Below are 15,250 nucleotides of genomic sequence, written 5' to 3'. Positions count from 1 at the left end.
CTTGAAATTAGAACCTTAAACTTAAAGAAGAAAATAATTCCTTGAAAAGAGAAATAATATAAGAATGGTCAGACTACCTGAAAATATGCCTTAAAAAGAAAGAATCTTGATAAAATATTATAAGAAAATTTCAAGGAAAATTATCTTGAAGCTCTAGAACAATAAGACAAACAGAAATAGAAAAACTCGACCTGTAACTACCTGAAAGAAATTCCAGGAGGAAGACTTAAAGGAATATCACAACCAAGTTTCACAGCTCCCAGATTAAGAAGGAAATATTGAAAGCAACAAAGGGAAAAAAGTAAATGTAATTGAGCTATTATAAGGATTACACAAGATCTAACAGTTACAACATTTAAGGACCATAGGTCTTGAAATACTACATTCCATAGAGTAAAGGATGTCTGGTTACAATCAAGAATAAGTTACTTAGCAAAGTTAAGTATAATCCTGAATAAATAAAAAGAAAGAAACAAAAAAAAATAATAAAGCACATGGAATAAGGTACTGAAAGCCATTTATTCTTTTCTGATAAAAAAAAAAGCATAGAACTTAAGGGAAAATTCAACATGTAATATCCAAGAGAAATATAAGATAAACAATAAAAATCATCAAAATTATAATTATCCATGCATATTTAATTATAAATCAAAAATTATGAAACTAAATAAAGTCAAATTGTTTATTTCTTATATGCAAAAATATTAACATCCCTCTTATGATTGTCATTATTATTTGGGTAGTTTGAAAGATGTAGGCTGAGTTGAATATGATGGGGTGATTCTATAAAAAAATTGAAGAGAGAGAAACAAAAATGCGTAATCATTCCATAAAGGTAAGGCATAAAAAATGATGCAGAAGAAGTAGTGGGGGATGAGGCAGGTAGTACTGGGATCTTACTCTCATCAAATCTATCTATATCTATCTATCTATCTATCTATCTATCTATCTATCTATACCATGTATATATTACTGAGTTAGAAAAATTAGCAAACTTTATTCAGAAGACCAAAAGTAAGGTATTTCAAAGAAAACAGGAAAAAATAAATAAGGAAGTACATTCAGCAGTATTAAACCATAAACTATATTATGAGAAAGCATTGCTAAAGTGTATGACTAATTTTGATTATTTTAAATTAAAATCTTGCTTTAAAATACCCTATTTAGTCAAAAATAGAAAGAATGCCGAAAATTGGGGGAAAGGGAGGGAACTTTCATACACAATTTCTCAGCAAGAATGTGATTGTGTGGGAATATCCCTGTGGTATAGGAAATGATAAGCTCCTTGATTTAGAAAAACATGGAAGGACTTGGATCTATGAAGAAAGATGCTATCCACTTTCAAAGAAAAAAATGACAGATGGAAATAAACATAGTACAGACCTACATGTATGTTTATGATATATGTGCACATATGTGCATGTTTATAGATATTTATGCTTTTGTATGTATGCATATATGCATATATTCATACTTAATTTCACCCTTATTTAGAATTGGGGAAAGGGGGGTAAATAAATAAGTACATAAAACAGAAAAAAGAAAACCAACAAAGAAGTAAAGAAAATCTAAGCAATTTTGAAAATAATATGTAATATTTATAATATGGATTTTTTTAAATGAAAATTATTTTTTTATGGAACCAAACATTCTGGAGAACAATCTGGAACTATGCTCAAAAAGCTATTAAATGATGTATACCCTTTGACCCAGCAGTGTTTCTACGGGGCCTAGATCCCAAAGAATTCTTAAAGGAGGGAAAAATGTTCAAAATGTGCAAAAATGTTTATGGCAACCCTTTTTGTAATGGCTAGAACCTGGAAACTGAATGAATGACCATTCATTGGAGAATGGCTGGATAAGTGATAGTATATGAATATTTTGGAATGTTATTGTTCTGTAAGAAACGACCAGCAGGATGATGTCAAAGAGCCCTGGAGAGACTTACATAAACTGATGCTAAGTGAAATGAGCCAACCAGATCATTATAGACAGCAACAAAAAGACTATATGATGATCAATTCTGCTGGATGTGCTCTCATCAACAATGAAATGATTCAAACCAATTACAATTGTTCAGTGATAAAGAGAGCCATCTACACCCAGAAAGAGGACCCGTGGGAGCTGAGTGTGAACCACAATATAAGGACTCTCACTCTTTCTGTTGTTTAGTTGCATTTTTTTTCTTTCCCAAATTTCTTTTTTGTTCTTGATCTGCTTTTTTTCTTGTACAGCAAGATAACTGTATAAATATGTATACATATATTTGATTTAACATATATTTTAACATATTTAACATGTATAGGACTACCTGCCAGATGGCAGTGAAGGGAAGGAGGGGAAAATTTGGAACAAAAGGCTTTGCAAGGGTCAATATTGAATAATTACCCATGCATATATTTTGAAAAATATATAAAAAACTCTATTTAAAAAAAAAGAAAATTTATTGTTTTATATTGAATCTTCTTTTATGGTCTGCTATGCACATGATAATGTTTTATTTTCCTTTTCTCATTTTGTATTTGTTTAATATTTTAAATATTAAAAACAAAGTGAATTAGAACTAATTGGTAATATTATTGAATCTCTAATTACAGATCTCTGGATCTCTGAGATCCAGAGAAATTAAGTCATCTGCCCAAAGTCATTTAACTAGTAGCAAATGGAAAAACTAGAACTTAGCCCCTTGTTCTTTGATCCAAAATACTGATTAAACACATTAATAATGTAAAATAAGGTTAGCTATTACTATGATTAGTACTGATCAATGGTGAGTCAGTATTCCTGACTTTCTGACTATGTCTGCCCTTGTAATTAATGCATCATAAAAAAAAAGAAATAGTCAAAATATAGTTTAAAAAATAAGGCTGATGACTAAGTACAGAATTTATAAGTGAATTCAAACAATGCCTTTTAAAATAACAACAGAGCAATTGGTAGCTTTTGAATTAGTCTCAGCTTAAGGATAATTAACTTAATATGAAATAAGGGATTGACTCCTTTTACAGGAGAAGGAACTAGGTTAAAACAGCATAAATTAATATTATAGTATACATATCCACAGACAATATATCTGTCCAATTTCATTTCTCTTTCTTTTTCTCTCCTTTTTTTTTCCTCTCTGGGAAACTCAGGTCTCCCTGAAGTCATATTAATTAATGGCCTACAAATAGTGCTTTGTATTCTCAATATGCCTCAAGATTAGCAAACATGACCCCTTTGATTTATTTTTTCTCTCTACACAAGCTTGCTACACATTTACTTGTCTGTACAAATAAATAAGAAGGTAATTCAAAGTCCTTTTGAAGTTTATCTCACCTTTATGCTATGAGATTCAACATTTATAGATATGAGTTGAACTTTACCAATGAAAAGTGGCCTAGCAATATAATATATTTTGGTGAAGCATAAAGTTCCATTCTCTGTCTTAGAATGGGAAAATCTCTGTAAATTTGTAGAAGCCCTAACTTACTTGTCAAAGGTCCTATCAACTTAGAAATTCATTGTAACCAAAAATATAATGTCATATGCCATATTCAATAAGTCTGATTGATTATAATTGATTTTAGGCTGATTTGTAAAAAATAAAAAATCCTGGGCATTGCCTATTCTTTTCATTATTTTATATGATATTTCTCTACAACTACTATGAATATATTCATGATGCAAGAAAGGGAATTAGAAGCCATCAAATAACATTGAAAAGTAGAAGGAAGAGAGAATATGTAAATGCAGGTCAGAACAAATCAACTTTTTGCAAAAGAATCAGAATATTTGCTGGGGTAGTAATCCCAGGAAACTACTTTCATGGCTATATTTTTACTCATATCCTGATGAGATGCAATAAAAATGTGCTAAAAATATTCAATTTTCTACCTTACACTAAGAATATTCTGAGAATGTATTTTTCATTCGCAGCTTTCCCACTTAGAATAACAGCTTCATTTTAATGTGGAATTCTGAATGTCAGAATGGATTAAGTCATTTTGATTTGTTATTTATTGATTATTTGTTTTTTATTGAGTTTGGATGCAAATGGTAATCCAATTATCTAGCAAACATGAGCTTGTTTTTTAGTCAATTTACAATCCACATTCTGAGAAGGTCTCTATTACCTATCATATTCAACTGCATTATTATAAAAGTTATACAATATGCATAGAGCTTTTTTATGCTTAGGGATAAATACTTTGGTTGTCAAAAATAATGTCAAAAATAAAAAAAAACAATAAAAAATAAAAAATTGGGAAGGTCTAGTCTAGTTCCTCTTGTCAGGATAAGCAAAAGTCCTTGCCCCACGTTGAGCGCCAATTGTAGTGAGCTGTCGTCTCCAGAAGCTGCCAGATCACTCTCTGGGAAGAGATCTGCTGTGTCAACTCAAATCTCTTGGACAGATTCTTCTTCCTGTAGTGAACCATTGTCTCCAGGCAGTTGCTGTTAACTCTTGTCCAGAGAAGTGACTTCCCTTCCTGCAGAGAGCCCCGTCAGGCCTGATGTAATGCAGAGACTTCTCCTCTTTAACTCTTGTCCTTCTCCAGTCCAATCTGCTCTCCAGGCCCAATGTTGCCTCTTTTATCCTCCCAGAGAATGGGCTTGGGATAATGCAAGGGCTTCTGGGAAGAACCACTTCAGCCAATGAGCTTGCTCCTTCTATCAAGTCAACCTGAGTTTTCACCTTGTAATTGTCCAGACAACCTGAATTCTCACCTTGTCACTGTCCAGTCAACCTGAGTTCTCACCTAGTAATCCTAACATCTCCCCCTTTCTTTTGATTTAGAACATAGGACAGTCATGACCTTGAAACATAAATCCATCAATATGGGAAGTATTACACATAATTACATAAATTACATAAGCACATAGTAACATAGTAACATAACACATGCTAGAAGTATATAACAAATAACATAATCAAATAATCATAAATTGAAAATTTATAAATGTCCATAAGTCCATTGTCCATTAGTCTCATCTTGTGTGAGGAAGTCCAATGATTCCTGCTGGTTTTAAAGTTCTTTAACAGTCTTTTTATTAGCCATGTTCTTTCGGTGTAAGATGTTTCTTAGATCTCCTTTATTTTGAGATCTTTCTCTTTTTCTGTCTCTCTCTGATGGACAAGGTGAATACGACTCGTTGGCACCCATCTGATTCCTTCTCCTGCTGAAGAAATACAAGCAAACCCTCTCCCCCAGGCAGTTAACCTATCTGGTCCCTTCCATTCACCACTTTCTGGATCTCTCCACATCACCTGGCGATTATCTAAGGACAGTGGAGCTGCTTGCACTGGACACTGCCCTTCTGGTGGGTTATAAAACCTGTCTGCTGGAGCCAGTGCATCTTTGTCAAAAATTAGAAAATTAATGGTATAGAGAACTAAATTTAGAAGTTCTCTAGGGTTACCTGTGGCTACCCCTTTCTTTTGTTTTTGGAGGAGTGTCTTAATATCTCTGTTTCTTCTCTCTACTATTGCCTGCCCTTGAGGATTAAAGGGTATGCCCGTGGTATGTAAAATCTTATACTGTGCAGAAAAGTGTGTAAAATGTTTGGACGTATATGCAGGTCCATTGTCTGTTTTTATTGCTTGTGGCACACCCATAATTGCAAATGCTTGTATAAGGAATTCAGTGACCACTCGGGCTGTCTCTTTTGCTGCTGGCATTGCAAATGTGAATCTTGAAAAGGTGTCTACCACGACATGAATAAAAGATAGATGACCAAAAGATTTATAATGGGTCACATCCATTTGCCAGATTTCATTGGGTCTTAAACCACGAGGATTCTTCCCTGGAGGGAGTGTAGGAGCGTGGAAAGGAAGACAAGCTGTACAGCTTTTTACTATGCTCCCAGCTTCCTCTCTTGTGATTCCAAATTGTAAACGTAAAGCTCGAGCAGCCTGATGATATTTAGAATGAGATTCTTGTGCTTCCTGAAATAAAGGACTACTGGCTAACATGGTTAGAAGGCTATCTGCCTTTGAATTTCCATCAAAAATGGGACCTGGAAGGCCACTATGTGAGTGGACATGCAAGATATAAATCTTGCCTGGATGTTTTCTCACTTGCTCTTGAAGTTTCTTAAAGAGCTGATAAATATTGGAGGCTGCAAATTTTATTTGGGCTGTGGCAAGTCTTTGTACTACAGCTACTGAATAGGCTGAATCAGTAATTATATTTACGTCTCCTGGGTAATAAGAGCTAGCATGATAGCAAATAATTCATTCTGTTGAGTGGATTGAAAAGGAGTCCTGACTACTCTCTTTATGGTTAAATCATGACAGTATACAGCACAAATATTTTCTTTGGAGGCATCTGTAAAGATTGTTGGTCCTTTAAGAGGAACCTTAGAAACCTTTTCTTCAAAGATCCATCGCCAATTATGTAGTAGCCGGGTTATCTTTAATGGAGATCCATGTGCAAAATTTGGAGCGGTGGCCAATAATATTTGCCATTCTGCGATGGTCTCACAGCATACATTAATTTGTGCATTAGTATAGAATGTGTATATTTTTTCAGGACTTATTCCAGATAATTGTGTTACTCTCTTAATAGCCTTTAATAAAATCCTAGCCACAAGCACTGGGTAAGGAGTAAGGCTTTGTTCTGGTTGTGCTGGGAGGTTCACCCACTCAATCACACTGTCTCCTTGATGAAGGACTGCTGTGGGTGCCTCTTTTGTAGCAAAAACTGATATTTCCAAGGGTTTTTGACTGACTCTTTCAACCATATTGACAACTGGATAAAGCCAGTTCAACTTCTCTCAAAGCCTTTTGTGCTTCTTTTGTAAGCTGGCGTGGTGAATTTAAAGCACTGTCTCCCATTAAAATGTCATATAGAGGTTGTAGTTGATTGGTAGTTAAGCCTAACACTGGACGCATCCATTGGATATCTCCTATTAATTTTTGAAAGTCATTTAAGGTGTTCAACTTCTCTGTTCTTAAAGAAAGCTTTTGTACTGTGAGTGTCTTAGGATATACTTCATATCCTAAATATTGAAAAGGAGCATGTCTTTGAATTTTTTCTGTAGCTATATGCAGTTTGTAGTACTTTAATGTTTCCATGGTCTTTTGTAGACATGCTTCTAACATTTGTTCCTCAGGTGCACATCCCAAAATATCATCCTTATAATGTAAAAATATTACTTTTGGAAAGGCTTTTCTTACTGGAGCAAGAGCAGCTGCAACATACATTTGGCACATAGTAGGGCTGTTTTTCATTCCCTGTGGCAAAACTGTCAATTCATATCTTTTATAAGGCTTGGCCAAATTAACACTAGGCACTGAAAAAGCAAATCTTTTCATATCCTCCTTATCTAGAGAGATAGAATAGAAACAATCCTTAATGTCTATAACCCATAGAGGCCATTCTCTTGGCAACTGAGTAGGAGATGGAAGTCCAGGCTGAAGAGTTCCCATAGTTTCCATCTGTTCATTTACTCTTCTTAGATCAGTTAACATCCTCCATTTTCCAGATTTCTTTTTCACCACAAATACTGGGGAATTCCAAGAACTTAGAGAAGGCCGCAAGTGTCCTTGGTCAAGTTGTTCTTGCACTATGTCTAATAAGGCCTGAATTTTATCACTTCTTAAGGGCCACTGTTCTACCCACACTGGTGAATCAGTCTTCCACTGAATAGGAACTGGTGAAAGTGCAGGTAGGCCTTCAACAGCAGCCCTGCCTAAAAAGCCAAAGTGCTTATTTGTAATCCTATCTGCTGTTAAATGTCTCTTCCCCACAGATTGATGGGCAAAGTCAAATTTTCAAGTCCCAGTAAAATTGATTTTCCTTCTCTCCAAGGAACAAAAGTTACTTTAATTTAAAATTTGTTCTATCTTTTATAAAAATACTATTTATCAGAGATTTCACCCTTCAAATTAAATGCTTTAAATGTTGAATAAAAATCATCTGATAAATAAAATGGAAAGTCCTTCTAATCTAACATATTACCAAGAAAATTAAATCAATATTAAATTAAGAAAAAAGAGACCAACATAATTTGCTTGTCTGAATATTAGATTGAATTTAAATTATACATCCTCAAATATTGCATTAATTATATCCATAGTATATTCCAGAATTATTAGTCTTTTAATTCCCTAAAGAAGAAACTTTAGACAATCTCTGTGGATCCCTTTGACATCTAGTTTAATGTACTGTACACTTAGAGTTAAAAATAAGCTGCTTGTGTGCTTTGAATAGATTATACTCTAACAGTTCATTTGCACATTAATAAAAATGGAGCCCACATTCTCACATGAAAACAATTCTATTGAAAAAAAATATTCAGCAGCAGTCTTCATAGATGTGGTAAAGGAAGCTCACGGAATGAATGAAATTAACTAAAGGGAGTATAAAAAGTAGATTTTTGAAGATTACACTCATTAAGTTATCTGACAGAGGATGAGGAAACAGCAAAGCAGGCAGAGAAATGCATAAATGAGGAATAATCAGTAGAGTGTTTTGTCTCTGATGTCAATGTAAGAGAGAAGCAATAGGGTCTATATTTTAGAGAGTAGAAAAATAACTGAAAATTGCCATTGTATTAGATAAATTGATCATCTTGGGTTATCCTAAAGAAACGATTTTGGAAGAGTGGTATGGGAAGATATCAGATCATAAAAGATTAAGAGACAGAAGAGAGAGAGAGAGAGAGAGAGAGAGAGAGAGAGAGAGAGAGAGAGAGAGAAGAGAGAGTGCTAAAGGCATCAGCTCTAGGAAACATTTTTAAATAAATTAAGAAGTTAAGGTGCAGATATAAGATATTGTGATAATTGAATGGGCAACATAAGTCTAGAGGTTTTTGTTGGTTTGTTTGTTTGTTTGTTTTTGTTTTAAGTCTTTTCTTTTTCAAAACATATGCATGGACAATTCTTCAACATTAGCCCTTGCAAAAACCCTGTTTTCCAATTTTCCACTCCTTCCTTCACACCCTTCCCTACATGGCAATTAGTCTAATATATGGTAAACATGTTAGAAATAATTGTTAAATCCAATTTATTTATATAATTATCATGCTGCACAAGAAAAGAAAAAAAAAAAAGAAACAAAATAAAATGCAAGTAAACAACAAAACGAGTGAAAATGCTATGTTGTGAAAAACACTCAGTTTCCAAGTCCTCTCTCTGAGTATAGAGGGCTCTCTTGTTCATCACTGAACACTGGTGTTATGTCTGGGCTAGCTCCCTGAAGGCCTCAGGTTCAGCCAAAGTCAGGATAAGTAAAAGTCATTGGTCTTTAGGGGAAGGAGTGAAAGAATCAGACAAACTGCCAGGAGTTTTGCCAAAGATCTCTTCTCCATTCTGGAGACCAGAATCTTCACCTTTCTCCTCCTAGTCCTGAGTCTCACCTCTCTCACCCCACCTTTTAATCCTTGCTAACTATTATCTTAACATCAAACAATGAGCCAGCACCAAACAGTGAGAAGGGTCATTTTTCCAAACATATACTAATAGAGTCATTGTCTTATATTGACTAGGTAAATAGCCTTAAGTGGTTGGTTGTCTGATTCATGTACACATTTTTTGGAGTTTCAGTCCTTTACACATTGGGAAATGGGTTGAATAATCTCATTGTTGAAGAGAGCCAGGTCCATCAGAATTGATCATTGCATAGTCTTGTTCTTGTTGTTTATAATGATCTCCTGGTTCTGCTCATTGCACTTAGCATCAGTTTTTGTAAGTCTCCCCAGGGTTGTCTGCAATCATCTTTCTTACAGAACAATAATATTCCATAACATTCATGTACCATAACTTACTCAGCTTTTTCCCAACTGATGAGCATCCATTCAGTTCCCAGTTTCTTGCCACTACAAAAAGGGCTGCCACAAACATTTTTGCACTTGTGAGTCCTTTTCCCTCTTTTAAGATCTCTTTGGGATATAGGTTCAGTAGAAACAATTCTGGATCAAAGAGTATGAACAGTTTTCATAACTCATAGGACATAGCTACAAATTCCTCTTCAGAATTATTGGATCCATTCACAATTGCACCAACAACATATTAGTGCCCCAGTTTTCCCACACAACCTCCAACATTCTTCATTATCTTTTCCTGTCATCTTAGACAATCTGAGAGGTGTGTAGTGGTATCTCAGAATTGCCTTAGTTTGCATTTCTTTGATCCCTAATAATTTAGAGCACCTTTTCATATGACAAGAAATGGTTTAACTTTCTGCATCTGAAAATTGTCTATTAATATCCTTTGATCATGTATTAATTGGAGAATGGTTGAATTCCTATAAATTTGAGTCGATTCTCTATATATTTTAGAAATGAGGCCTTTATCAGAACTCTTGAATTTAAAAATATTTTCCCAGTGTATTGCTTCCTTTCTGATCTTTTTCACATTTGTTTTGTTTGTACAAAAACTTTTTTAAGTTAATATAATCAAAAGTATGTATTTTGTGATATTGAATAATGAGCTCTAGTTTTTATTTGATCACAAATTCCTTCCTGCTCCATAGATCTGAGTGGTAAACTATCCTATGTTCTAATTTGTTTATAATATCATTCTTGATGTCTAGATTATTAATCCATTTAAACCTCACCTTGGTGTATGGTGTTAGATATGGAACAATGCCTAGTTTTTGCATATTATTTTCCAATTTTCCCAACAGTTTTGTCAAATGATTCTTATCCCAAAAATTCTTATTTTTAGCCCAAAAGTGGGCTCCTTCCACTTGTCAAACACAAGATCAGTAAAGGCAGTGATTATTTTGTCCTATGAATTTAACCTATTCCACTGATCAACTATTCTATTTCTTAGCCATTACCAAATGGATTTGATGATCTTTGCTTTGTAATATAGTTTTAGATCTTGACAGCAAGGCCATATCCATTATATTTTTTTTATTTTTTCCTTGAAATTCTTGACCTTTTCTTCTTCTAGTTGTTATTTTCTCTGTGTCAGTTAAATAGTTTCTTGGGAGTTTGGTTGGTACAGCGCTAAATAAATAGATTAGTTTAGATAGTATTGTCATTTTTATTATATCTGATCAACCTATTCATAAGCACTTGATATTTTTTGCCAGTTGGTTAGATCTGACTTTATTTGTGTGGAAAATGTTTTGCAGTATTGCTCATATAGTTTCTGGTTTTTCCTTGGTAGATAGATTCCCAAATATTTTATACTATTGACAGTTATTTCAAATGAAATGTCTCTTTGTATCTCTTGCTGTTGGATTTTATTAGTGATGTATCAAAATGCTGATGTTTTATCCCTTCACTTTGCTATAGTTGTAGATTATTTCTAATAGTTTTTAATTGATTCTCTAGGGTTCTTTAAGTATACCACCATAACATCTGCAAAAAGTGATAATTTGGTTTCTTCATTACCTACTCTAAATCCTTTCATCTCTTTTTCTTCTCTTATTGCCGAAGCTAACATTTATAATACAATATTGAAAATAATAATGATAGTGAGCAATCTTGTTTCACCCGTGATCTTATTGGGAATGGTTCCAGGTACCCCCATCAAATATGATGCTTGCTGATGTTTTTTTTTTCTTTTCCCTTAAAAGTTTTTATTGATATATTTTGGTTTCATATCACCTTTGTTTCCATATATAACCTGGTCAGAAAAAAAAGAAACATCAGTTTAACAAATCTAACCAATATGATGCACTCATTTTCATGGGACTTCTTTTTTCTCATTGTGTGTTTTTTTTTTAAATTTTTTATTATATATATTTTTATAATATTATCCCTTGTATTCATTTTTCCAAATTATCCCCCCCTCCCTCTATTCCCTCCCCCCGATGACAGGCAATCCCATACATTTTACATGTGTTACAATATAGTCTAGGTACAATACATGTGTGTGAATATCATTTTCTTGTTGCATAATAAACATTAGAATCCGAAGGTACATGCAACCTGGGCAGACAGATATTAGTGCTAACAATTTACATTCACTTCCCAGTGTTTCTTCTCTGGGTGTAGCTACCTCTGTCTATCATTGATCAACTGGAAGTGAGTTGGATCTTCTTTGTGTTGAAGATTTCCACTTCCATCAGAATACATCCTTATGCAGTATTGTTGTTGAAGTGTACAGTGATCTTCTGGTTCTGCTCATTTCACTCAGCATCAGTTGATTTAAGTCTCTCCAGGCCTCTCTGTATTCCTCCTGCTGGTCATTTCTTACAGAGCAATAATATTCCATAACCTTCCTATACCACAATTTACCCAACCATTCTCCAACTGATGGACATCCATTCATCTTCCAGTTTCTAGCTACAACAAAAAGAGCTGCCACAAACATTTTGGCACATATATGTCTCTTTCCGCTCTTTAGTATTTCTTTGGGATATAAGCCCAGTAGTAGCGCTGCTGGGTCAAAGGGTATGCACAGTTTGATAACTTTTTGGGCATAATTCCAGATTGCTCTCCAGAATGGCTGGATTCTTTTGCAACTCCACCAGCAATGTATTAGTGTCCCAGTTTCCCCACATCCCCTCCAACATTCATTGCTGATGGTTTTTAAAAGATGCTGCTGACTATGTTAAGTAAAACTCCATTTATTCCTATAGTCTCTATTATTTGCAATAGGAATTGATTTTGGATTTTGTCAAATGCTTTTTCTACAATTATTGAGATAATAATATGCTTTTTGTTAATTTGGTTATTGATACAGTCAATTATGCTAATAGTTTTTATAATACTGAATCATCCGTTCATTGCTGGTATAAATCTTCCTTGGTCATAGTGTATTATCCTGGGTATTACTTTCTGTGTAATCTCTTTGATAATATTTTATTTAAGATTTTTACATCAATGTTCATTAGAGAAATTGGTCTATAATTTTCTTCTTCTGTTTTCATCATATGTAGTTTAGGTAACAGTACCATATCTGTGTCATAAAAGAAGTTTAGTAGCAATCCTTCTTTCCCTACCTAATTTTTTTTCAAATACTTTATATAGTTTTTTTTTTGTTGGTCATTCTTTAAATTGTTGTCAAAATTCACATGTAAATCCATCTGGCAATTTTTTCTTAGAGAATTGATTGTTAGCTTCTTGTATTTCTTTTTTCTCTTCTTTTCTTTTTTTTAATGAGATAAATAAGTAAGTAAATAAATAAAATAAGTAATATTTTTCTGTTAATATGGGCAGTCTATATTTCTGTAGATATTCCTCCATTTCACTTAGATTATAAGATTTATTGGCATAAAGTTTACCAAATAATTCCTAATTATTGCTTTAATTTCCTCTTCATTGGTGGAAAGTTCTCCCTTTCCATTTTTGAATCTAAAAATTTAATTTTTCCTCTTCCCTTTTTTCTAATCAAATTAACTAAAGGTTTATCTACTTTATTGTTGGTTTTTTCATAAAATCAAAACTTAATTTCATTTATAAATTCAATAGTTTTTTCTTTCAATTTTATTAATCTCTTATTTTATTTTTAGAATTTCAAATTTGATATTTGGTGTTTTTTAAATTGTTCTTCTAGCTTTTTAATTGCAAGCCCAATTCATTGATCTTCTCTTTATTTTATGCAATTAAGCATCTGGAGATGTAAAATTTTCCCCTTACTACTGCTTTGGCTGTATCCCACTAATTTTAATTTGTTGTTTCTTTATTGTTATTCTCTTGGATGAAATTATTAATTGTGTCTATGCCTTGCTGTTTCACCCAATCATTCTTTAGGATGGGGTTATTTAGTTTCCAATTACTTTTTGGTTTATTTTCCCCTGGCCCTATTAAATCTAGGTTTTTTGTATTGTGATCTGAAAAAATTGCCTTTACTATTTCTGCCTTTCTGCATTTGATTTAGATGTATTTATGTCCTAATACAGGGTCAATTTTTGTATAGGTTCCATTAACTGCTGAGAAGAAAGTGTACTCTTTTCTGTTTCCATTCAATTTTCTCCAAAGATTTATCATACCTAACTTTTTCTAGTATTCTACCTCCTTAATTTCTTTCTTATTTATTGTGTGGTTTGCTTTATCTAGTTCTGAGAGAGCAAGGTTGCCATCTCTCACTATACCACACTATAGTTTTGCTGTGTATTTCTTGCAGCTCTCTTAACTTCTACTTTAGGCATTTCCATGCCTCACCAATTGGTGCATATATGTTTAGTATTAATATTGTTTCATTATCTATGGTATCCTTTAGCAAGATATAGTTTCCTTCTGTACCTCTTTTAATTAGATCAGTTTTATGCTTTTGCTTAAGCTGAAATCAAGATGGCTACCCCTGCTTTTTTTTTTTTTAACTTCACCTGAAGCATAATAAATTCTGTTCCAGCCTTTTACTTTTACTGTCATGTTTCTTAGAAACAACATATTGAAGGATTCTGGCTTTTAATCCAGTATACTATCTGCTTCTGCTTTGTGGGAGAGTTCACCCCATTCACATATATAGCTAAAACTACTAATTCTGTATTTCCTCCCATCTTATTTACTCCAAATTATACTTTTATCTTTCCTTTTCCCCTTTTCCTCCTCCCCAGTATTTTTCCTTATGAGCACCATTTGCCTTAAGCAGCTCTCCCCTTTTACAGCCTCCTCCCTTTCTTATATATTGTTACCTACTATTTTTTTTTCTATTAGTCTACTCCTCTTTTCTCCTTTCCCCTCCCACTTTCCTATATGGTGAGAGCAGTTTCTCTGTGTAACAAAATATATCTAATATTATCTCTTTGAGCCAAATCTGATGAGACTTAAGATTCACACAATTTTCATCCTTCCCTTATTTTTCTCAATTATAATTGATTTTATTTGCCTCTTCTTGAGCTGTAATTTCTCTCATTTTACCTTTACTGGCCTCCTTTCTGGTATAATCCCTTTTCTACCTTTAGTTTCTTTTTTATATTTTAACAGTAAAATAAAACTATACATGTACTGTTTTTTTTTTAATAGTGTATTTCCATAACAGAGATACAGTTCTCAAGAGTTCTTTTCTTTTTACCTTTTTATGCTTCTCTTGAGTTCTATACTTGGAGGTAAACTTTTTTGTTGTTGTTGTTTAGCACTTGTCTTTTTAATAGAAATAAATGGAATCCACCAGTTTCATTCAATGTTCATCTTCTTCCCTGAAAGAAAATGCTTAGTTTAGTGGGGTAGTTATTTTTGGCTGCATTCCAAGTTCCTTTGCCTTTTGGAATATCACATTCTATGCCCTTTGATCCTTTAAGGCAGAAGCTGCTAGCTCCTGGGTATTCCTTATTGTGGCTCCTTGATATTTGAACCATTTCTTTCTGGTTGCTTGAAATATTTTCTTTGGTCCAATAGTTCTGAAATTCAGCCACAACATTCCTTG

The sequence above is a fragment of the Sminthopsis crassicaudata genome, chromosome 2 (genome assembly GCF_048593235.1).
Source record: "Sminthopsis crassicaudata isolate SCR6 chromosome 2, ASM4859323v1, whole genome shotgun sequence".
NCBI lineage: Eukaryota > Metazoa > Chordata > Mammalia > Dasyuromorphia > Dasyuridae > Sminthopsis > Sminthopsis crassicaudata.
The sequence above is the reverse complement of the archived record's forward strand: the minus strand, read 5'-3'. Positions refer to the sequence as shown.